The 21,153-nt window shown below is 37.9% G+C and overlaps 1 long non-coding RNA gene across 2 annotated transcripts; it reads right to left on the reverse strand.

The window, feature by feature from the left end:
- Positions 1 to 530: 530 nt before the first annotated feature.
- On the reverse strand, positions 531 to 20,489 carry LOC138684690 (uncharacterized). 2 transcript variants are annotated; one of them, XR_011323942.1, is made up of 5 exons: positions 20,262 to 20,489; positions 8,571 to 8,672; positions 6,773 to 6,826; positions 4,041 to 4,164; positions 531 to 1,289 (listed from the first exon to the last, which is right to left on the reverse strand). It is a non-coding gene; the product is annotated as an uncharacterized lncRNA (long non-coding RNA). The 2 variants fall into 2 exon arrangements; XR_011323955.1 differs by having other exon boundaries at positions 6,773 to 7,469.
- Positions 20,490 to 21,153: the final 664 nt, after the last annotated feature.

The raw sequence follows: 21,153 nt of genomic DNA on the forward strand, positions 1-21,153 counted from the left end.
ACAGAGTTACATGCTTTTGAATGTAAAGTAAAATAAATCTGTTTCTCTTTGCAGTAACACAGGATAAAGGACTCCCAGAGCAAAGAACTGATGAATAAGGTTAGTTTGACAAAAATTAAATTACTATCGGAAAAATAAAATCTCAAACTCTTTTAAAGAGTGCAGTCTAGTAACATTTTCTTTATGAATTCTGACTTTGCAGCCTGTGTAAACAAAGTTTCCTAAAGTGATTATCAGCATAATACAAATAGCTTATGACCTGTTTGCAGATAGAAAAGCCTCTTGTCTATTCTGTGGCCCAACAGAAAAGAAAATATTATTTAGAAGTAATAACTAAAACAATATAAACTCAATACTCTCTTTTTAAAAACTTAAACTAGATTAAATAAAATGTTGGTATTCCATTGTTTCAGTGTGGAACACCTGTTATTATAATAAAAGCAACTCAAGTAACTACTTAGACAAGAGCCTATCTTTTAGTGTGTGAATGAAGCTACAGAAACTGGTTAGCCTCTTGCATAAACATTTGTCTCAGTCACATCTAAAAAAAACCACAAAAATTAGGTGTAAGAATAGCATAAGGCAAATGAGAAAGAAATGGAAGTGTACATATGTGTGTGTATGTGTGTGCAATTCTTTTTTCAGAAAGTAAACCAATATAGGAAAAGTCACATAAATGGATGTTAAGTTCTAATTAACTTCAAAACAAAAATGGCAACCAAGGTCGCTGGAACTTGAGAGCTACTCAGATTAATACCTATTTTTCACAAGCTGTCTGGTTTCATTGCCTAGATTGGTAATATTAACTAAAAAAACAATCCTTTAATAAAGGTCAGTACAGGATTCCATATCACCATTTATTAGAACAAATTTAAGGGCCAAATTTAAAAACCAAACCAAAACAAAACAAAATGAAAAGAAGAAACATTTCAATTTCTTTGTCTGGGATTTCATAAATAGCAGTAAGCAAAAAAGTGGTTTTAAAATAGAATTTTAATGCGATATAGTAACTGGGCAGCTGGAAATCTTATCAAGACAAAGTCATTCCATTTCTGGTATTTGAAAATATTCTCTGCCTTTTAGATACCAAGCACATGCTCTGTCTTTTCAAAGAGCACTGGAGGATATCATACAGATGAGACGCTCACCGATATCCTGGACAAGCTCCATTGATTTTTCCAAATACCCTGTATTAGCACTGAAGAGTCAAGGAAGGTCTCTATATCACTGTTAGTTTTTCCAGTGTCCTCTGAGCAATTTATATTATTTGTCCATTGAAACATCACAATCTAAGGAAGACAGAAATAACATGCATCTAACAAGAAAGAAGACACTGACCTCAAGTGTCTTATACACAACGTATTGAACTTTAAAGCCAGCACTCTAAGCTTTGTTGCTATTAAATACCCCCCCCCCCAAAAAAAGGTGTTACCTTGTCTAGTAATATTCATAACACTTCAGTTTTATCAGTTTTATTTCTACACAGAAGTGTGGGAGTTGCACCCCAAATGGTGCAGAGGTGAATGAACATAGTTCTGTCCCGGCTTACAGCAAACCCTCTCTATGAACATCTCTTCTGCATCTTTTCAGACTGTGTCTCCTCACTGCCTCTAGCATCCCTTCCCAGCCCCACATTGTGCATCTGCTTGAAGCTTTTAATCCTCATCTCTGAAAGGCTCTGAAGCCTGCTTGACTTCATTTCTGCGCTGAATTCCTTCATTTTCTCCTACTTCACATATTTACTCCTACCCAACCAACACTCTTAAAAAACTTTGTATCCTCTTCCCATTCTTGTCTTTGTGTCTTGTGTGTCAAATTAACACTACAGCTCTTTTCTTCCCCAAAAGTATTGGTCTGCTATGTAACCCACTTACAAAGAAGTGTTGTTAAATCTTTACATACAGACATACCTATATAATATGTATTTATATACAGACACACCAATCTTCATAAATTATCAGTCTCCTGTAGACTCAATGCATTATGTTTGAACATTATCGATAGATTTATAGGTATGCTCTTGGACAAAGAGTTTGTCTCCCCCTGTTCTGTGCAGAAATCAAAATTCCAGTAACATTCAACTGATAATTATATACAGAATTTAAAAGTAGTCAACCCAATGTGCCCTAGAAATTACTGATGAAAAGGATTATTCATGTATTGCCCTAACACTTGTCACTCAGCCAGAAGTGATGCCTGACTTAACTGAAAGTATCGATTTGCTACCCTGAAATTTAATTTTTTTTAAAAAGTCATTTACAGTGTATTCCATAGCACCAGTCATAGAAGCTAGAGCATTTGAGCTTTAATCAGCACTTAGTTCACCTCTGCTCTTCTGTCTTTCTATCGTTCATAGACATACGAAGATGAAGACATTTTTTCAGAAGCCCTTGAGAAGAGCACAGCTGTAACTTTTAGAGTCTGCTCCACAGAGCAGAGCAGCTTTTAACTGAGTGAAACATCACGTACATGTGAGGCTATCTCAGGCATCACTGAGGCAGTGTTTCAGCACTAGACCAAATAACAGTTCAAGAAATTCTCAAGAAAACACATGAAGAATCTGGAGCACAGGCTTAGGTTCCACATAAGTCTGCACGTGGTAAATCATTTTGTGAAGAGAAATCTACTTCCATACAGGACTAAATATTTTTTTGAACTAGGACCCCTGGGGTCCAGACAGACTGATGACTATGTTGAACAATAGTAAATTATTCTAACTAACTCCAGGATACTGCTGCTGTGAGTGATTTACTAGGTAATGAAATAAACTAATGACTTGGTGTTTAAACCTTGCCTTTCAGTTTAGGTTTCTAATTTTTAAACTTGTAATCTTCAGACCAAGACATACATGAAATTTAATTCTCCCTACACAGTATGGGAAACCTAGATACCTAACTTGGGGCTTTGTCAAAATTTTAAAATAGGTATTCACTGTAGCATTCTCCCCCAAACTCTGGTCTCCCACTCATCAAAACAGTATGCCTGGTTGTAGAGTGCTGTGGATTTTTCTGTGTATACCCTGAGTTTCTATCCGTGGAAACACAGTATAAGAGAGAATGGAGAAAGGTATTATACCAAACCACAGAGTAAGGATCAAGACCCACACTGAACAGAGAAGTTTCGCATATATTGGAAAGTACAGCTTAGTCGAGGTTACTTTTGAAGAAGTTAGCACAAATCTGAGAGACAGTGAATGCACTGTGCCCTGGAAGTCAGCTCTGGCTAATTACTGCAGTGAGAATGGGCATTCTGGGAGCACGGGAGACAGCTGAGAAAATTTCCTTTAATGACTTACCTTTGTCTGCACTTGTCCGATCATTCAGATCACAAGCTAGGGTTGGCAAACATGATTTTAGCTTGTCATCAAGCCAGAAGCTGAAAGCTGATTTAACAGAGTGTGTGTTACACTCAGCCATTTTTCTCAGGGCAAGGAAAAATTACAAGAACTCATATGCCTTGGAATGGTCTCATTCTGGTCATAGATCAAGTGTTTCTGGATCACGGAGCTGTCTACAGTGATAATACAGTAGCATTCACCAAAGAAGGAACATGCTCACCAGATGCATATATGCCATAACAGCTTTGAAAATAAACCTCTGATACTGATTTAAAATATTTTTTTCCTATGAATATTTGCTCTGTGGTAATGCGTATCATGCAGATGTGACCATTATTCAATTATAAACTCTGTTTCCTTTATCACAATATTAAAAGTACAGATTATAGCTATTCATGTAAGAATTTAATTTTCTTTATAATTTAAACCCAAATGATAACTTGTTTAACCAGGTAATAAAATTAATTTCCAGCTTAACTACTACCTTTTTCTTAGTCCTTCTGAAGTAGGACAAAATCATAAATTAAAGTTACATTAATAAAATTATCCAACACAAGTATACTTCCTTAGTTCCTTAATACATCTTCACCTGTTCCCAGACACAGACTCCCAGGTCAGGTTTATGTCACTACATACTTTGTTTCCACAGTAATTGTATTCAATAAGAGTAAGTGGCAGATGTGAAAATCTCTTCAGATCCTACCTGATGATTGACAGACATTCTGAGTCTGAGTAGATCCATTAACAACGTACAATGATCTATGAAATCAGTTTCTGGTATATAAATTCAAAACAATGAACAAGAATCAATGTCATTTTAAAAACATCTGAAAAAAAGAAAAAAAAAGAAAAAATTAATGCTGCCAGGTTTGAGAAAGATGTGTGAATACTATACATTAAGTTAACATGTGAATTTGGGCTTTGTATCCTCTATATCCTTAGTCTGGTCCATAGTTGTCCTAATTCTGGATTTCACAGTTTGCCACTAGACAGACAGTCAGTGCAGGGACAGCAACACAGGGTAAGAATGGGATTGTCATGAGCAATCACTGGAGAGATTGTTCCTTGATGCCGCTCATGTCCTGGTGTGCTGGTTTGGACTGGGATAGAGTTATTTTTTTCTGTAGTAGCTGGTATGGGGCTCTGTTTTAGATTTGTGCTGGAAACAGTGTTGATAACCCAGGGATGTTTTCGCTTCTGCTGAGCAGTGCTCACCCAGAGCCAAGGGCTTTTCTGCTCCTCAGCCCACCCCACCAGCCAGTGGCTGGGGGGGCACAAGGAGTTGGGAGGGGGACGCAGCTGGGACAGCTGACCCCAACTGGGCAAAGGGATATTCCAGACCGTATGTGGTGGGTTGACCCTGGCTGGACGCCAGGTGCCCACCAAAGCCGTTCTATCACTCCCCCTCCTCAACTGGACAGGGGAGAGAAAATATAACAAAGGGCTTGTGGGTCGAGATAAGGACAGGAGAGATCACTCACCAATTACCATCACGGGCAAAACAGACTCAGCTTGGGGAAAACTAACTCAAATTATTACAAATCAACCAGAGTAGGGTAATGAGAAATAAAACCAAATCTCAGAACACCTTCCGTCCACCCCTCCCTTCTTCCCGAGCACAACTTCACTCCTGGATTCTCTACCAACCCCCCCCAGCAGCACAGGGGGACAGGGAATGGGGTTTACGGTCAGTTCATCACATGTTATTTTCTGCCGCTTCATGCTCCTTAGGGGCAGGACTCATCACACTCGTGCCCTGTTCCAGAGTGGGGTCCCTCCCACGGGAGACAGTCCTCCACGAACTTCTCCAACGTGGGTCCTTCCCATGGGCTGCAGTTCTTCACGAACTGCTCCAGCGTGGGTCCTTTCCACGGTGTGCAGTCCTTCAGGAGCACACTGCTCCAGCGTGGGTCCCCCATGGGGTCACAAGTCCTGCCAGAAAACCTGCTCCAGCGTGGGCTCCTCTCTCCACAGATCCGCAGGTCCTGCCAGGAGCCTGCTCCAGCGTGGGGTTCCCAAAGGGTCACAGCCGCCTTCGGAAACCCACCTGCTCTGGCGTGAGGTCCTCCCCGGGCTGCAGGTGGAGATCTGCTCCACCGTGGACCTCCCTGGGCTGCAGGGGGACAGCCTGCCTCACCATGGTCTTCCTCACGGGTGAATCTCTGCTCTGGTGCCTGGAGCACCTCCTCCCCCTCCTTCTGCACTGACCTGGGGGTCTGCAGGGCTGTTTCTCTTATACATTCTCACTCCTCTCTCCAGCTGCTGTTTCTCTCTATCCCAGCAACTTTTTTTCCTTCTTAAAAATGTTATCACAGAGGCATTACCACTATCGCTGATGGGCTCGGCCTTGGCTGGTGGCGAGTCCGTCTCAGAGCCAGCTGGTATGGGCTCTCTTGAACACAGGGGAAGCTTCCAGCAGCTTCTTACAGAAGCCACCCCTGTAAACCCCCCCCCCCACTACCAAAACCTTGCCACACAAACCCAATACACCATATGACGTCATGCTCATCATGTAAACCTGGGTGGAAGGAGGAGGAAGGGGGGACACCTTTGGAGTGATGGCGTTTGTCTTCCCAAGTAAGTGTTAGGTGTTTTGGAGCCCTGCTTTCCTGGAGATGGCTGAACACCTGCCTGCCCATGGGAAGTGGTGAATGAATTCCTTGTTTTGCTTTGCTTTGCTTGCACACGTGGCTTTCGCTTTGCCCATTAAACTGTCTTTATCTCAGCCCACGAGTTTTCTCACTCTTCCAATTCTCTCCCCCATCCCACTGGGAGGGAGTGAGTCAGTGGCTGTGTGGGGCTTCGTTGCCAGCTGGGGTTAAACCATGACAGTACTGGTTATTTCCCACCCAAGTGCATGTTCAGTTGCAAATTCCCCTGCCAGTTCCACAAAAACAAGTTATCTGCAATTTCCTGTGGATTTCCTTGGAAGCAAATTGAACCAAGATAAGCCTCAATCACCACCTTCAACCCCAGCGGTGATAGCAGCCGGTCATTAGGTTTAGAGGTTAAAGTCCGGCACTTAAAACATCTAATGCATACATAGTATAGGCACAAGCCAAAGAGATTTGAATACAGTTGCATCATTCATCTTTTTATGTCTTGAAACATTCTTGAAAAGTAAACAAAAAAACCCCAGGAGATAGAAACAAGGATGCCACAGAAGCCTGATTTTTAAGCTGCATTTTTACAAAGTCAAACTCATAAAATAATACAGTCGGATCCTGCTTTTACTTTGTTTGTTAATTATTTTTTTAACTGCAGCAGATAAGCACATAAGTGGATTTTCACACACAAACTATATGTTTTCTGATTAGGACACTTCTACATATTACAGAGGGCTGGCAGACAAAGACAGAAACTGGGGGAAGGGAAGAATTTCTGATGTAGCCTAACGTGAAATCATTTACCACTTACTTCAAATATTCAACTTACTTGAAGAAAATGAACAGTGTCTGATTATTCCTAATGACAAATTATTCTGTAATACTGAAAGAAAAATGTAAAAGCACAGGTAGGTAATTATTTCTCAAAAGCAACACAGACTTACATTTATAAATGACAGCATTAATCCCATGTATTCGCTGTAAGTGAAAAAAACAGGATGATCTAGAGCAAATGTTTTTATGCATGTGGTTACAGAGTCAGCAAGCAGAATTTTTCAGAGCACAATTTCTTATTTAGAATTGCATAGCTATCCATTTTTTATTAGCTCTAAATGCTTTCAATTGTCTTTTGAATTTCTGCATCCAAGTGCCACTTCGCAGATTACACTCCATTCTGGCAGTGAAGATTTAAAACTTAACATGGTTTCCAATGCATACTTTAGGAAGTAGAGTTGTTTCCAGATATTTACATTCGTTAGCTAACCACTGCAATACAACAGGTTAAAAAAAAAAAAAAAAAAAGATAACCCATATACAACATAAAAGGTTTGGGGTTTTTTTAATCAATTTTTTCTCAAACCAGCTTTGGTGTTTAAATCTATTATACTGCAAGCAAGTAAGGTTGGGTAGATACCTAGCTACAGCCCAGAAAATCCTTTAGTTAAGCAGCAAGTTTTCACTTATGTTATTTTCATAATATCTGTATTTTGGCAGACGTGTCGATTTCAAAGGTGACAGTTTCACAGCTAAGAAAAGCAAATTGCAGAAATTCAAGCATGTGTAACAGAGATGAGGCAATGCACCAGCAGCAATCTAAACCCTTTCAAAAGTTAGCACGTCATTTTGAATTGTAGCCCTGAAGATTTTACAAATGTGCTAAAGAGAACAATGCTAGAAAAATATCCTCTGTGAAGATTTTTTTCTCCTTATTACTTATTTTTCCTCCTCAAAGAAATGCAGGCAATGAAACCATTGTGTACTTAAATGCTAGTGATAAGGCAGAAGACTGACCAAGCTTTTAAAACTGAGTTTTCATTTATCTCATCATTGCTGGATAATCATCATTACAGAGGATCTTTATTTCAAACATTTAGAAAATATGTGGTTTCTAATAAAATTGTATTTACTGACAGAAATTTTGCTAACAAAATGCACATTTCTTGTGTGAATTTTGAATATTTTCAATATCAGTACTTAAAAACCAGCCCTACCAGCTTTCCAGCACTTAAAGCAGAAAGGTTAGTAAGCAGCATAAAGCAGTTTATAATCGTTTCCACCAGAATGGCACAGGCAGATTTTGGAGATAAGAGTGTGGATTACACACCCTTAAGAAAACTAAAGGACAGCAAATGTTTTTTATGTGCTTTGCACGTGAATTGACATAGTTGGAGCCATTGCATTTGCAGGGAGTAAAGGACCACTCCAGAGAAACTAAACAGGCTTTCATATATATACATATACCCTTAGGGACATAAAATTCTAAAAATAACTGACAAAGTGACTGAGAGTGTCTCTGGAAATATCTATCTATTTGCCTGCATGCTTATCCAACCAAGAACAAGGGAGTTGTGAATCAGAAGCTATGAAGCTGCAGTTATTTTGAGAAGGGTGTTAGCCATGACCACAAAGCCTCTGCAGTACATTCGGCTCATGTGCAGCAACCCTGCATGAGCTTCTGGCTCCTATAATCTTGCAAACCCCTGGGTCACACACTACGTGAGTCCAGCACACCTGCCAAAAGTAGAGTGAGTTTCTTTAATCACACCCTACTTCATGGATCTTCCACTGCTCTAAGCAATATAAAGAAAGACAGGACTCCAGACAACACAATCCGCTATTTACATTACCTGAGTTGTAGAATTAGTCGTAAAACATTTAGTTTGGCATAAGATCTGCATCCCAAGTAGGTTAAGAAGTAAAGACGTAGGAAAATGATGGGAAAACTCGTCCTATAAAGGAAAGGATAACAGGTTGTTTATTTAAAATAAATAACCAGATTATAGATATACACCAAGTTATAGCTATGTACTGCCATCGATCTGTTTGGCAGGAAACACAGAGAGACCAAACAAAATTTCAGATAAAAGTCCCAAATGCAAATGACCAACCATCAACAGTTGTACCAGGTACTTCCACAAGGATGAGGTAAATAACCATTTTGAATAATTTATCATTGTAACAAGAGTCAGTTGGAAATAAAACCCAGTACATTCCATTAATTGGCAGCAGCAGCTAACTGATTAATTGTTCCTGCTATAACTATTTTTACTTCTGGGATAACAAAATGAATACAGAATCCTTGATCTTGACTAATACTATTTTTATTAGGTGAGAAAACAGTATAAATTGAGGACTTGTAAGGGGCCACATGCAGTACATCAAGTAATTGAACACTACTCTATCTTTCACTATAGGTCCTGAGAAAGGAATTACTGACATCAGTTCATAATTTAATATGAAAATTCTGGTCAAATAAGTTAACATGTAAGGAATATGTGATTCTGACATTAAAAATCTGTTGCATAAAAGTGTTGTCTCATTATACAGTTATGCATGAAGTGCTATATGTAAGTAGTAGCAAACCTCCTTTCACTTAAGCCATATGTAGAAAAATATCTTAGCATACAGTTGTGATAAGATAGCTGTAATTACTTTACTGCCCTGAAGACACAAAGGCACACAGTTGTCACAAGTGGTATTTGTTAATTATAATGTCTTAAAAACTACAATGAGCTTTTTTTTTTTTTTTTAATTTTTCATTGGTTGTAGAGAAGTAGTATAGCTGCAGAAGAAAAAATATGATTCTTCAGCACAGCTGAGAAGTTTTGGTAACTCCATATGCCTTATTTCCTTCAGTGGATTTCTGCATAAGGCAGCTGCCATTACTAGAGTATAACCAAAGGTGTCTTTTTTGCAGACTCTTGGTGTAAGATCACAGACTATTTTTTTGATTTCAAGTTAACTTTCAGGTCCACTAATTAGATCACAAATCTTTGTTCTTTCCAATCGAGGCAGATTTCAAACAAATGTCCGTGAGACAACTACAAAGGAAAAATCAAGTCATTGTCCTCAGAGTCAATATTCAGTGTAGAACAGTACTTGACCAATAATTTAAAGCATGTATTTTATTCCACGTTGGACTGTCACTGGATATGGGAATGTAAGACTGAAATTGATTTTTTTGTGGATATATACACTGCAAATGTTAAGTGTACATTTAAAAGGGATACAACCTATTTACTATTTCCATTCAGCATTTATGCATATTAAGTAAGATTTGCCCAAAATGGAAGGTGTTGACTTTACCTTAACCTCAAATCCAAGAACAACTTTGACTATTTAGCCAAGTGAAGAGGAAAGGGAATTTTGTGTTGTGTTTGTGATTAATGACATATAGAATTCCCTAGCCTGCTAACAATAAGGTCTGCTGATTAAATCAATTTGTACAATTGCTAAAATGTATCTCTGAGTAACATCCCTTTTAAAATCACCACAGTGCTCTTTCAATGTATTAGCAGAGATGACAAGTGTGCTCATAAAGGACTTATGTCTTACATGGTAATATCTGTGTTAGGTCAAATACAGTAACGTGCAGAAAAAATCCTCCTCAGCAGTGCCACAGACTGTGAAGGGAAAATGTGATAGAAGATACTCAGTACCATCTCCACTGGATCAATTTCTAGGTCAGTTGTTTGTCCTTTAAAAATGTCAAAGCAAGACAAATGTTCACAACTGTAGTCCTTTTAAATAATATGCTACATTTGAAACCTAAAATATGCCTTATTGTAGCTTCTAAGATTAGTTTGAGTTGAAGAATGAGTTTGTCCAGTGTGAGGAGGAAATGTAAAATAAGACTAGAGACCTCAGGTACTGTAGCTCTGACACACGTCATATACTGCAGCAGAAAGATCACTGGTGATCTCACATTTTCGGGGCAAAGGATTTAAAGAACGGGTCATTGCTACCTGCTTCTTTAAACTACGCTTCTGCCATTCATTCTGTATACTACTGCAGAGCTTTTATCCATTTAAGGAAGTAACTCTGGGTCCACTTGTAAAATAGGTAACTGGAGCTTTATTAATTTTTTGCAGGAATTTCCTTCACTTGCACAGAAGCTAATTAGTTGAAGACCTGGCACAATCTGGAGCAAAACACAGAAGTTTCTCATTGAGGCAGAAGAACACTTTCTCTTGCCCATGCTAAGTGCTCCATGAAGTTAAACAAGATTAGGCTTCTGTTAAAGAAGGCATGTTCTGCTTTGAAAACCTGAACACAAAGTTCTGAAATATGAATCCAATTTGAGTGATGTAATTCAAGCCAGGTGTTACACAGTGACTGTTTTCTGGTCATGGTATTAGCACATACCTAGTCCTGTAAGGATTAATGAGACCCCTGAGAATTAGTAAGTCTTTCCATGTAGTATTGAACAACCTTACTCTCACAGATGTTGAATGTCCTATTGACCTAACAAAAATGCTTAGCTTTTTTCAGCATTTCACATTATTCATTTTAACTGCCTTCATACTGAGTGATATGGTACATTTAATAAATACATGTATTCAAAGCCACTTTTTTCAGCCTCATGATCTTTTCTTATATTTTCTTTCATGGTGGTCAGCAGATTGCATTGGCTTTTACCAGGAAAGAATTAACACTTTGGGCCACTCTTTCTCCTACCTCTCTCTGTCCATGCAAAGCTGATTCATGCATCCAGTTTAATTTTTCCATGAGGATCATCACAACACAGGGTACCACGAAGTACATACAAAACTTACTTTAACTCACTTTTTATGAAATAATATCTCCATGTAGCAACAAAACCTCAGCATCTGACCTGAGAAAGGATTTCACAAAGAAAAAAAGTACATTGCATAGCAGGGTAGGCCAAGTGACACAAAAGACACCTTTCATTCCTTCCAAACAGTTCTGTATCAGGAGAAATGTGGATGGAGCCAGCTGTTTAGATTGCTATTGCTGGACAGAAAAAGGGCAAAAATAAGCACTATTTTATTTTACATTACTTTTTCCATTGACCAATCCATTAAGCATTGACTTAAATACTGAATTTATAACTAAAAAAAAAAGTCCATATTAATTCAGAGAAATAAAATATCAAGCATCAAGTTGTGCTTGTGACAGAAAGGCAGAGACAGCTTACAGTAACTCAGTTTATGTCTATGCACAGTCTAATGTGGGTCCTGAAACTGATATGCTCCTCCCCCCCAAACATGAATGACATCAAGTAGGATGATGATTAAACAATGAAGCAATATTGTATTGTGAGGTTACTGTGCCATAGGACAATATAAACAAGGATACTTGCCAATACAATAACTTGCATTATGTAAGCAAATAATTTACATGTTTAATTAAAGGAAATAGTATTAGCTTTGTATATTTAAAAAAACATCAAACAAATCTTATCTTTGTTATTCAAGTGGAAAAAAGCAGCAAAAGACATTCTGATCAGTTTTAAAAATCAGCATGTTGTGAAAAAGTGTTAAATTGCAGGCTTGAAATTTCTATAAACAAAACAGAGCTAGAAACATTCTGTTGTCCCTTTTGACTTCTGATAATAAACTGGGCATCCGCGATGCCAAAGTTGGCAGAACAATAGATCCTAACAAGAACTGTGAAAAGGTCAAATCTGACCCATCTGTCTTAACACAGAATGAAAAGGATATTTGATGAAAGCTGTTAACACCTACACATAGGAGTCTTTGTATCTTTTATACATTGAAAGAAAAGAATAAATAAAATCATATTAAAAGTGTCGGTTTAAGAAGAGTTCTATGAATCCCTTTATTGCAGTTTTTCATCAGCTTTTAGGTTAGCATCTGAATTTGAATGAAAAGTGCGTTCCAATTCTCCAAATCCTAGCTGTTCAGAAACTCAGCTGCACAGTTCATGCAGGACTGAACAGTTTGTGAATAGTGCATTGCTAGTAACTGGAACAAGTACCTTTCAAAAAAGAGCAATTAATAAATGGTGCATCCAGGACTCCCTATTAAAAAAACCTTAAAGCCTTGCTAAACTCTGTGTAACATGAATTTGCTAGCCATTTTAGCAGTCACATGGAATATTTAGTATTTTCACTACATTATCCCATTTCCTATACCCTACTTCAATGTAGTATCACCCACTAATGTGCTGAAAGAAAAAAAAAATCACCTCTAAACAAACAGGATTTGCACTAAACGTGCATCATCTGGAGGAGAAACAAACCTAGTTTCGGTTACCTCTGGATCTGAACATGTGATCATATCTTTTTAGTGCCATGCTGCAAATCTGGCCTTTTCAGGATGGGATTTTGGCAAAACGTTCTTGTGGAAAAGGGTGCAGTGGCAGCTGTGGGTATAGGCAGGGTGAGACTTAGAGGGCACAGAAAGACTTCAATGGGACAGCTCTCTCACAAGCCTTTCCCAGAAACCTCAGGGGAATGCTTGTGATCAAAAACTCTCATTCAAAGGAGAGCAGAAGAAACATGCTGCTCTTACTTTTCCGTGGTGTCAGGAATAATGCTGTCTCAGTGTCATCCCTCTCACTCCCTGACAGATTACTCTGTCCTGGTTTCGGCTGGGATAGAGTTACTATTCTTTCTGGTAGCTGGTATGGTGTTATGTCTTGGATTCAGTATGAGAAGAATGTTGGTAACACCCTGATGTTTTCAGTTGTTGCTAAGTAATGTTTAGACTAAGGCAAGGGTTTTTCAGCTTCTCGTTCCCAGCCAGCGAGAAGGCTGGAGGGACACAAGAAGTTGGGAGGGGACACAGCCAGGACAGCTGACCCAAACCGGCCAAAGGGGTATTCCATACCATGTGATGTCATGCCCAGTATATAAACTGGGGGGAGTGGGGCTGGCAGGAATCACTGCTTGGGAACTAACTGGGTGTCGGTCGGTGAATGGTGAGCAATTGCATTGTGCATCACTTGTTTTGTATATTCCAATCCTTTTATTATTATTGTCATTTTATTATTGTTGTTATTATCTTTATTACTTTCTTCCTTTCTGTTCTATTAGCTGTTCTTATCTCAGACCATGAGTTTTACCTTTTTTCCCCCCGATTCTCTCCCTTATCCCACTGGGTGGGGGGGCAGTGAGTGAGTGGCTGCGTGCTGCTTAGTTACAGGCTGGGGTTGAACCACGACAACCTGCAGAAGTTTCTCCTCCCTCACCCCCGAGCATAGCTGTGATACCCTGCAGATGAAGTCAAACCCATTTGTTCTGTCTTCAGGATGGCAAGAAACAAACTTATCCATCACTTTCTGCCACTTAGGCCTCTAGTATCGTCACCAATATGCTGCCCTGTGAAAACATTTGCCTACTGTCAGTTAATTAACAGTAGCTTTGTTTTTTGCATTTTAAGATTCTTTGGAATATAGGACAGATATAATTAAAATTACACTAGATCCTCTTCATAGCTACTTGTTAGAATTTAAAACTGGGGGTCAAAGTATGCTTGGGTGTATTAAAAATGAACTACAGCTATCTTAACCCATCAATTAATTCATCTTTGTTATTATTATATCCTGTTTTTCACATATTTTGGCATCACTGTTAATTTATTCAACTTAGAACTACTTTGCAGCATGTAGATGTACTTTGTCTCACAGGAATGTGTTAATAAAAACATTTTATAAAAAGTTTAACATATCTTTCTTTTTTAATTTTTGACATTTGACTGAAATTGAAATACATAGCTAAGGATAGCACATTGCATAAGATACATACACACATAACGTAAGATAGCATGTTGCAGTAAAGAGTGTAGAGTATTATCAGATCCCTTTCTTCATCCCCTTTCTATTTCTCATGGCACCCTACCAAGCAAAAATATTTTTCAAGCAGTATAGAGTAAAAAATAAATGCTTAGTTGCAAAATTGTAGTTTATTTGAAGTTCATATTTATTCTAATATTTATTTAAACACATTTAAGTTTCCTAGATAATTGCCATTACTACTTTCTATAATATTGGTTGTAAATACCTAGGTTTCTACAGTTTTATGCCCTAAGATCATGAACGGTAATATTTATAGTTATTTAAATATGTTACAGTTATTTAAGCGTGTAAATATTTCTTTGAAAGCTGTACTTTGTTACATCGTGGTAACTGACATTAATTATTCTATGTCAAATCTGCAAGCCCTCCTACATTAGCACATACATCTACAGTGTTCATATCCATACAGTTTTCCTCACTGCTTTACAAAGGATTCTTCTGGTTCAAGAATATCCATAGAAAAAAAATATTCTTCCAGGTTAAGGTTTATTAGAGTAATTTGGTTAAGGCCTCTGGGTTAATCTCTATTAAATTCTATTAGACCTTTTCCTAAGGGTAATGTTTTCATATGATGAAATCCTGTAAACCCAAGGTCAGGCAGCGAACCATGGCTAAACCGCACAAAATTAAATTCAGGAAATGCAAGGTTTTCCTTTTTGCTCCTCTAATCCTTGGATAACTCATGGTCAATGCTACAGTGGAAATACTTAGCAGACTTGTGTCCTTACACGCTTGTACAGCAAAGAAACTGCAATCTCATCTACTAGGCCATGACGGGACACTTGCCCCCGTTCAGCGTTCACATCCAGGCTTCTTCAAGGAAACCACAGGGCTACAAAGTGGGAGGGTGACCATTGATGCACCTCTTATCTTTCCTTGACAGTGGCGTAGAGAGCAGCTAAGACTGGAAGGTCCACCATTTCAGCCCTGGCCTCAAAAATATCAGAACATACTAATTTCCAAAAGTACAATACGCCAAGCATGAATACAAAGTGGTTACTTACTATTTAAATATATATTTTCAAAACATCTAACATTAACTCTGATGATCAACCACTGTAAGATCAGTGGTTACAACAGGAGAAATCATTGCAAAAACAGTGTCTGAAGCTCTTTGTTTCGGTGATCTTCATTAGTGTTAGAGAATGAAAATTTCCAAGTCTTAGAGAATGAAAGCATTTAATATGTTAACATGATTAAATGAGGTATGAAAACTGGCATTTTCACAATGATGGTAGTAATCCTAGGTGGAAATAATCCTTTGGTTTTTAATCTCTCAGAGTAGGAGCAATGGCAGTCCTCAGAACTGCCCCTTTGAACCATGTACCTAATCCAGGAAAGCATTGTGCTCTAGTTCTCTACAGGAGTAGCATTTCAAAAACCAATGGAACAACTTCTGTACTTAGAATTCTTCATTTTAGAAGTGGCTTTCCTGGATGAATCAAGGAACTCATACATGCCATACTTGGTAAAAGTGAAAATGGCGTTGTGACCTGGCAAAGAGCAGCATGAGATTTTTTTCCTCCATGTTCAAGATCTAATTAAAATAAGCATGACTGAATGAAATAGTCATGAGAATCTAAATGAAAAAAATTATTCTCAAAATTCAAAATTAAATGCTTTAGGACAGACTTTTCTCACATTTGTTAGCTTCTTTCAACAAGTATTCAAAACAGTCCTGGGTGCTCTGATCTTCGTTACTGTAAAAACGATCTCCATTTCATTTCTTAAATATTTCTCTATTCATGGCATTGCGTATAGAAGAATGAGGTCTTATCTTCTGAACTGGGAAAAATATTCTGTCTACATTAGGAAAAACAACATTTGGAATGATAAAACAGAGGAATTATAAAGCTTTGCATGAAGGTTCTGAGTTTTACCTTTCCTGGCTTTTCTAGTGGTGGTGGGAGGGATAAAAGTGTCAGTGTTGTACAGTAAAGAACTTCACAAAAGGCACTTCAACCTATTGAATAATTTATGCTGTTTTGAAAGGTAGTATATCCAGTATCACTGAACAATGAATTACCTCCATTAGAAAGTAGATGCAAACAAAAGCATTTGTGCATCAGAGGTTTTGTACCTTCATTTAACTAACAGTTTTGAACTTCTGTTTGGTCTTAGGCAGTCCCTCTTACTTTGGCATAGAGAAATAACTCTTATGGCTCACCTAGGAAAAAGTGTGTGGGGGGGAAAATGCATTTTGGGTATTAGGTATTCAAATATAGATGAGACATCTCAGAGATCCCTAGTTAGAAGTACAGTCCTAATTTTCTTATCTGCTCTTCAGAGAAAGGGAACGAATGCATCAACCTACAGGTGCGATGATGCTTTCAGCAAGAGGTGAGAGCCATGTTTGATGGCCACTCACCAGGAAGGCCATGCCAAATCAGTTTAAAATGGGAAATGTGGCATGGGATGATCCGGTACTCGTCTTGCGCTCTTTGCAGTACAACCGTAGATCTGTTTGGGGTTTTTTTGCATCTAGAGGGAGAGGGAAACAGGTTCATGTGTCTAGTCCAGAACCTTTGTCTACTATTAACTGAACTTTTCTGAAAATGCCACATTACAAGGCAGGTTTGGAGTAGAGTCTTCCTGCATTGACAAGTAAAGGAAGTACATGGACAAAATCGTACATGCTCTAGGAGACTGATATTTTGCAAGGTACTCGAGTTATCCCAGAAATATGGCTGCAAACCATTTAGCAGGCATATTTTTTATAAAGCTAGCATGCTTTAGACCTCTTCTGCCTGGTAAACTGGCTGAGGTTGAAAAGCAGCCTACTTTTTAGCAATAGATAAATAGAATGGATATTTGGTCCACCCAGATGCATTGACTCCTTAGCAAACCAAAATCAGATTTTTTTTTTAAGGGAATGAATCTCCTGAAACACTAACAGCCAAAGCTGGAATCTAATTTCTGTAACTGTAAGGGAATAAACCTCCCTTTGCTCCTACGTCCAAGGAGCCTGGAACACTCATAGCAGAATTGAAAGAAATAAGTTACTGGTAGTAAGAAGATAGGACCAACTTTGCAGAAGGCAGAATCTGACCACAGGGGTTTTTTTCCTAACAGACAGAATCAGTAGCAAAACAATGGTTGAAATGTACAAGTTATTGCCAAACAATTCCTTGACCAGTTAAAAAAAAAACCAACTGCAGCCTGATTAAACCTTGTATCTTCCCAAAGGTCTGAGACAGCAAGAATTAGTCCAACACTGCCAATTATCTTATATAATATTTCTTTTTCCATAGAGGAAATTGTGAGGTCAGTGTAAATAATTAAAATACATTTTAAACTGATTAAAATATGTATTTTATGCAACACCCACACAAGGAGAAACTTTGCTTCAGTCGAAAAAGGGCAATTCAGCTGTAGGCTGTTTTTATGTGTGTAGTATGAGTTGGCAGTAGTCTTTGATCCATATCCTTCGGGCAAATTTGACATCTATTTCACCCGAGGCAGGCACAGATCTTTTGAAGGATATTTCTACATAATGAATGACTGACTGCTAGAAGTCATGTCATTGTCCTCCTCCGCCTCTTCAGATCCGATTTGCAGGCCAGGTGAATCTCATGACATGTCTCCTAGTAAATCAAGCAGTGAGAAGAAATGCCTGAAATAGTCCCCATCATTCTGACACCATAAAATCTAGATGATGAGTGATTTTGAGAATCTGAGGAGAAACTCAGCTTACCCTTACATTCATTTCAGAATAGGGCAGCAATTTTTAAGAAAATTCAATCTTTCAAATAGCACATTTAGATTCTGTGCAGAAAAAAACCTCCACAACTCCTTTAAATAAAATCTATTTTTCCTTCTTAGTTCTTTTCTTATCTGTGCTCATATTCACTTGTTGTATTTCCCTTCAATATAGCACTTCTCTAATGTCATAGCAGTTTATTTTAACTACGAAATACTTAGTTCTATAGCTAATAATTAAATACTAGTCTTCTTATCACAAATCCAAGTTTACTTCAAAGAAAGCTGTGTGACCTGTTTGTGTAAGGTGATGGACACTTTGTAAGTGCCTTGGTAGATAATGAAAGTAAATCATGGATATAAAAACAGGACTAGTATCAGAACACCCGAGAGCTAACCATTCCTAATTGTTACCTCAGCAAAGTTCTCACTGTGGATGTCTCTTCTGGTGATTACAAGGTGAACTTCTTAAACTATTTATTCTTTCATTCCATGCATTCTACAGTAGCAAAACCCCTTTACCTATGAGGAAGAGCTAATCAATTAAGAATAAGTAAAGGATAAAATATTTCTGGAGGCAAACAATCCACAGCAAATAAAACCTGCCCTTTCCCCATGCGATTTGATTTGCTAAACATCTGAAAACATTTCCACTCACAAGTCTGCTACAGCAATTTGAATCCTTTTTATCTTCCAAAGAGCAGCTGTGCAAGGTTTTGTTTTGTGTAAAATCACCATAAAAACAAGAAATTAGTTATCCACCTAAAAATATTTCTTTGCTGTTGGTGAACAGTAGATGCTTTCACTAGTTGTCATAAGGAGGTAGGAATATGGCCAGATATATATTTAAACAGCATGGTTTTGCAGTACTATTAAATGGAAGTAGGGAGTTAAATTTCTACTTTTCCTCTGGAGAGGCAAGGAACATTGCTCATCCTCAGCTTAATTTTACTGATCTTCGTTTTGCCAAAACTGAAAATTCATTAATTTTAGCCAGACTGAAATAATGTACTTGGTTTGCAGTGATGATGTTTCATGCAGTGCTTAATAATGAATATATGACTGCGTATTAAACACACAACAAAGTAGCAGATCACTTAATCCTAAAGAAGAATACCTAGGACACGGAAGTTTCTTCATAAACTACATAACATGGAGCTCTTCTGGATGTTAATTTCTCCTAACATATGCAAAAAAATAGTCCCTTCAAGAAGATTAAATGTGATACAGACAGATCTAGATATACAAACACGTACTCTTACACACGTATACATGTGTATAGGTATAGATATATACAAACCTCTGTCAAGAAAGTCCAGAGCAAGATTACATAGATGGTTAGAGTCACTGAGTAGTCATAGGCATATATTAAAAGAGATTTTTTTAAAAAATGTTATGTACTTACCATAGAGCATATTAAAAGTGCCTTTAAGGCTGTGAGCATACATCCTTCTTATACTGCAGGTATTGGGAAGATATATGTGCAACACCTTCCTTAACACCTATCAATCAGAAGAATATCAAAGACTCTACATAATTAAAGAGTCTCTGCAAAACCAAAGGAAATAGAGTGGACAAACTGGCAAATTATTTGATAGCAAGGAGAAAGACCTTGTCTCAACACTCGTACTATACATTTTAAGATAAAAGGAAGGCTACAAATGTAGAAGTAAATTGATTTTAGTAGATTTGAAAAAAGAAAAGCCATTATCTTTTCTGTGGAATTCTACTCAAAGCATTTAATAGAATTCAAGGGAAATATTAAAAATCCATTATTAAAGCATCTAAATATATTAACTGCATTTTTTTCTTCTTCTACAATATGGTAACTCATTGACTTGCAATAGAGATTCCCACTTCTTCAGCCATAATGGAAAAATCTCAACCTTATAGAACGACAAAATTTGCTCGGTCATTATTCTTTTGACCAAGATACATTTTCTGTCCCAGACAATTTCAATTTATGTTCTTAATCCTCAAAAAAAAGATAAACCAAAGGCAAAACAGCAAAACTCTGAAGTGAAATTTAAAGGTAGCTTTTTTTAAAATAACCATACCTGTATCTTTTCTCCCTCTGTGTCCTGACTAGAGGTGTATCTTTCTGCTCTGGAACAGCAGACTTGCGAATCTAGTGAAAAGACAGTAAGTGACATTTGAAACAGTGCCAGAAGTTAAATAAAATAAATAAAAAGCTTAAGCAAACACCTCTGTTTCTGTCTCTGGACAGTGGTGTGGATTAGCTTTGGCTAAGGGACAAAATCCCACACAGCCACTCTCTCACTCCCCCTCCCCAACAGGACAGGGGAAGAAAATAAGATGGAAAAGCTCGTGGGTCAAGATAAAGACATGGAGATCACTTACCAATCGCTGTCACGGACAAAAAAGGACTCAACTTGGGGGGCGGTCCACCCAATTTAAAAATTGTGTTTTCTGTTTTCAGTTTGACAACCACCACTACATGTTTATGAGTGGATATTAACAACGGAACAACCTTGAAAGCGATGGCAAACAAGCGTATCCCTGTATATGCCTACCGAAATCAACGATACTATTAAAACTCCTGCTATTCTTCACTATGGTCTCAGCTAAATGTCAAGTTGGAAGCCAGGACCATTAGCTTATACAATCACCATAATTTTCCCTTAACATTTACTTAGTTTATGGGAAGTTAAAACCTGATATATTCTCTTGGACACACTGGAAAATGCTTAATAAAGTATCCAGTTGTCCATCTAGCCATCAAGCCTTTTTTTGGCTGCACTGGAATTTTTTAGTTTCATTTCTGATTTGTAAACACTGGGGGGGGGGGTGTCTTGAAACCACAAATCTCACAAGGTATGATCGCAGATGAACTTCTTCTCTCCTTTTCTTTAGCTGACTTCCTGAAAATATCTTCCAGCCCATGAGGAGGCTGTGGTCTACAAATCGAAAACCATGGAAATACACCAT

This window comes from Haliaeetus albicilla, chromosome 1, assembly GCF_947461875.1.
Source record: "Haliaeetus albicilla chromosome 1, bHalAlb1.1, whole genome shotgun sequence".
NCBI lineage: Eukaryota > Metazoa > Chordata > Aves > Accipitriformes > Accipitridae > Haliaeetus > Haliaeetus albicilla.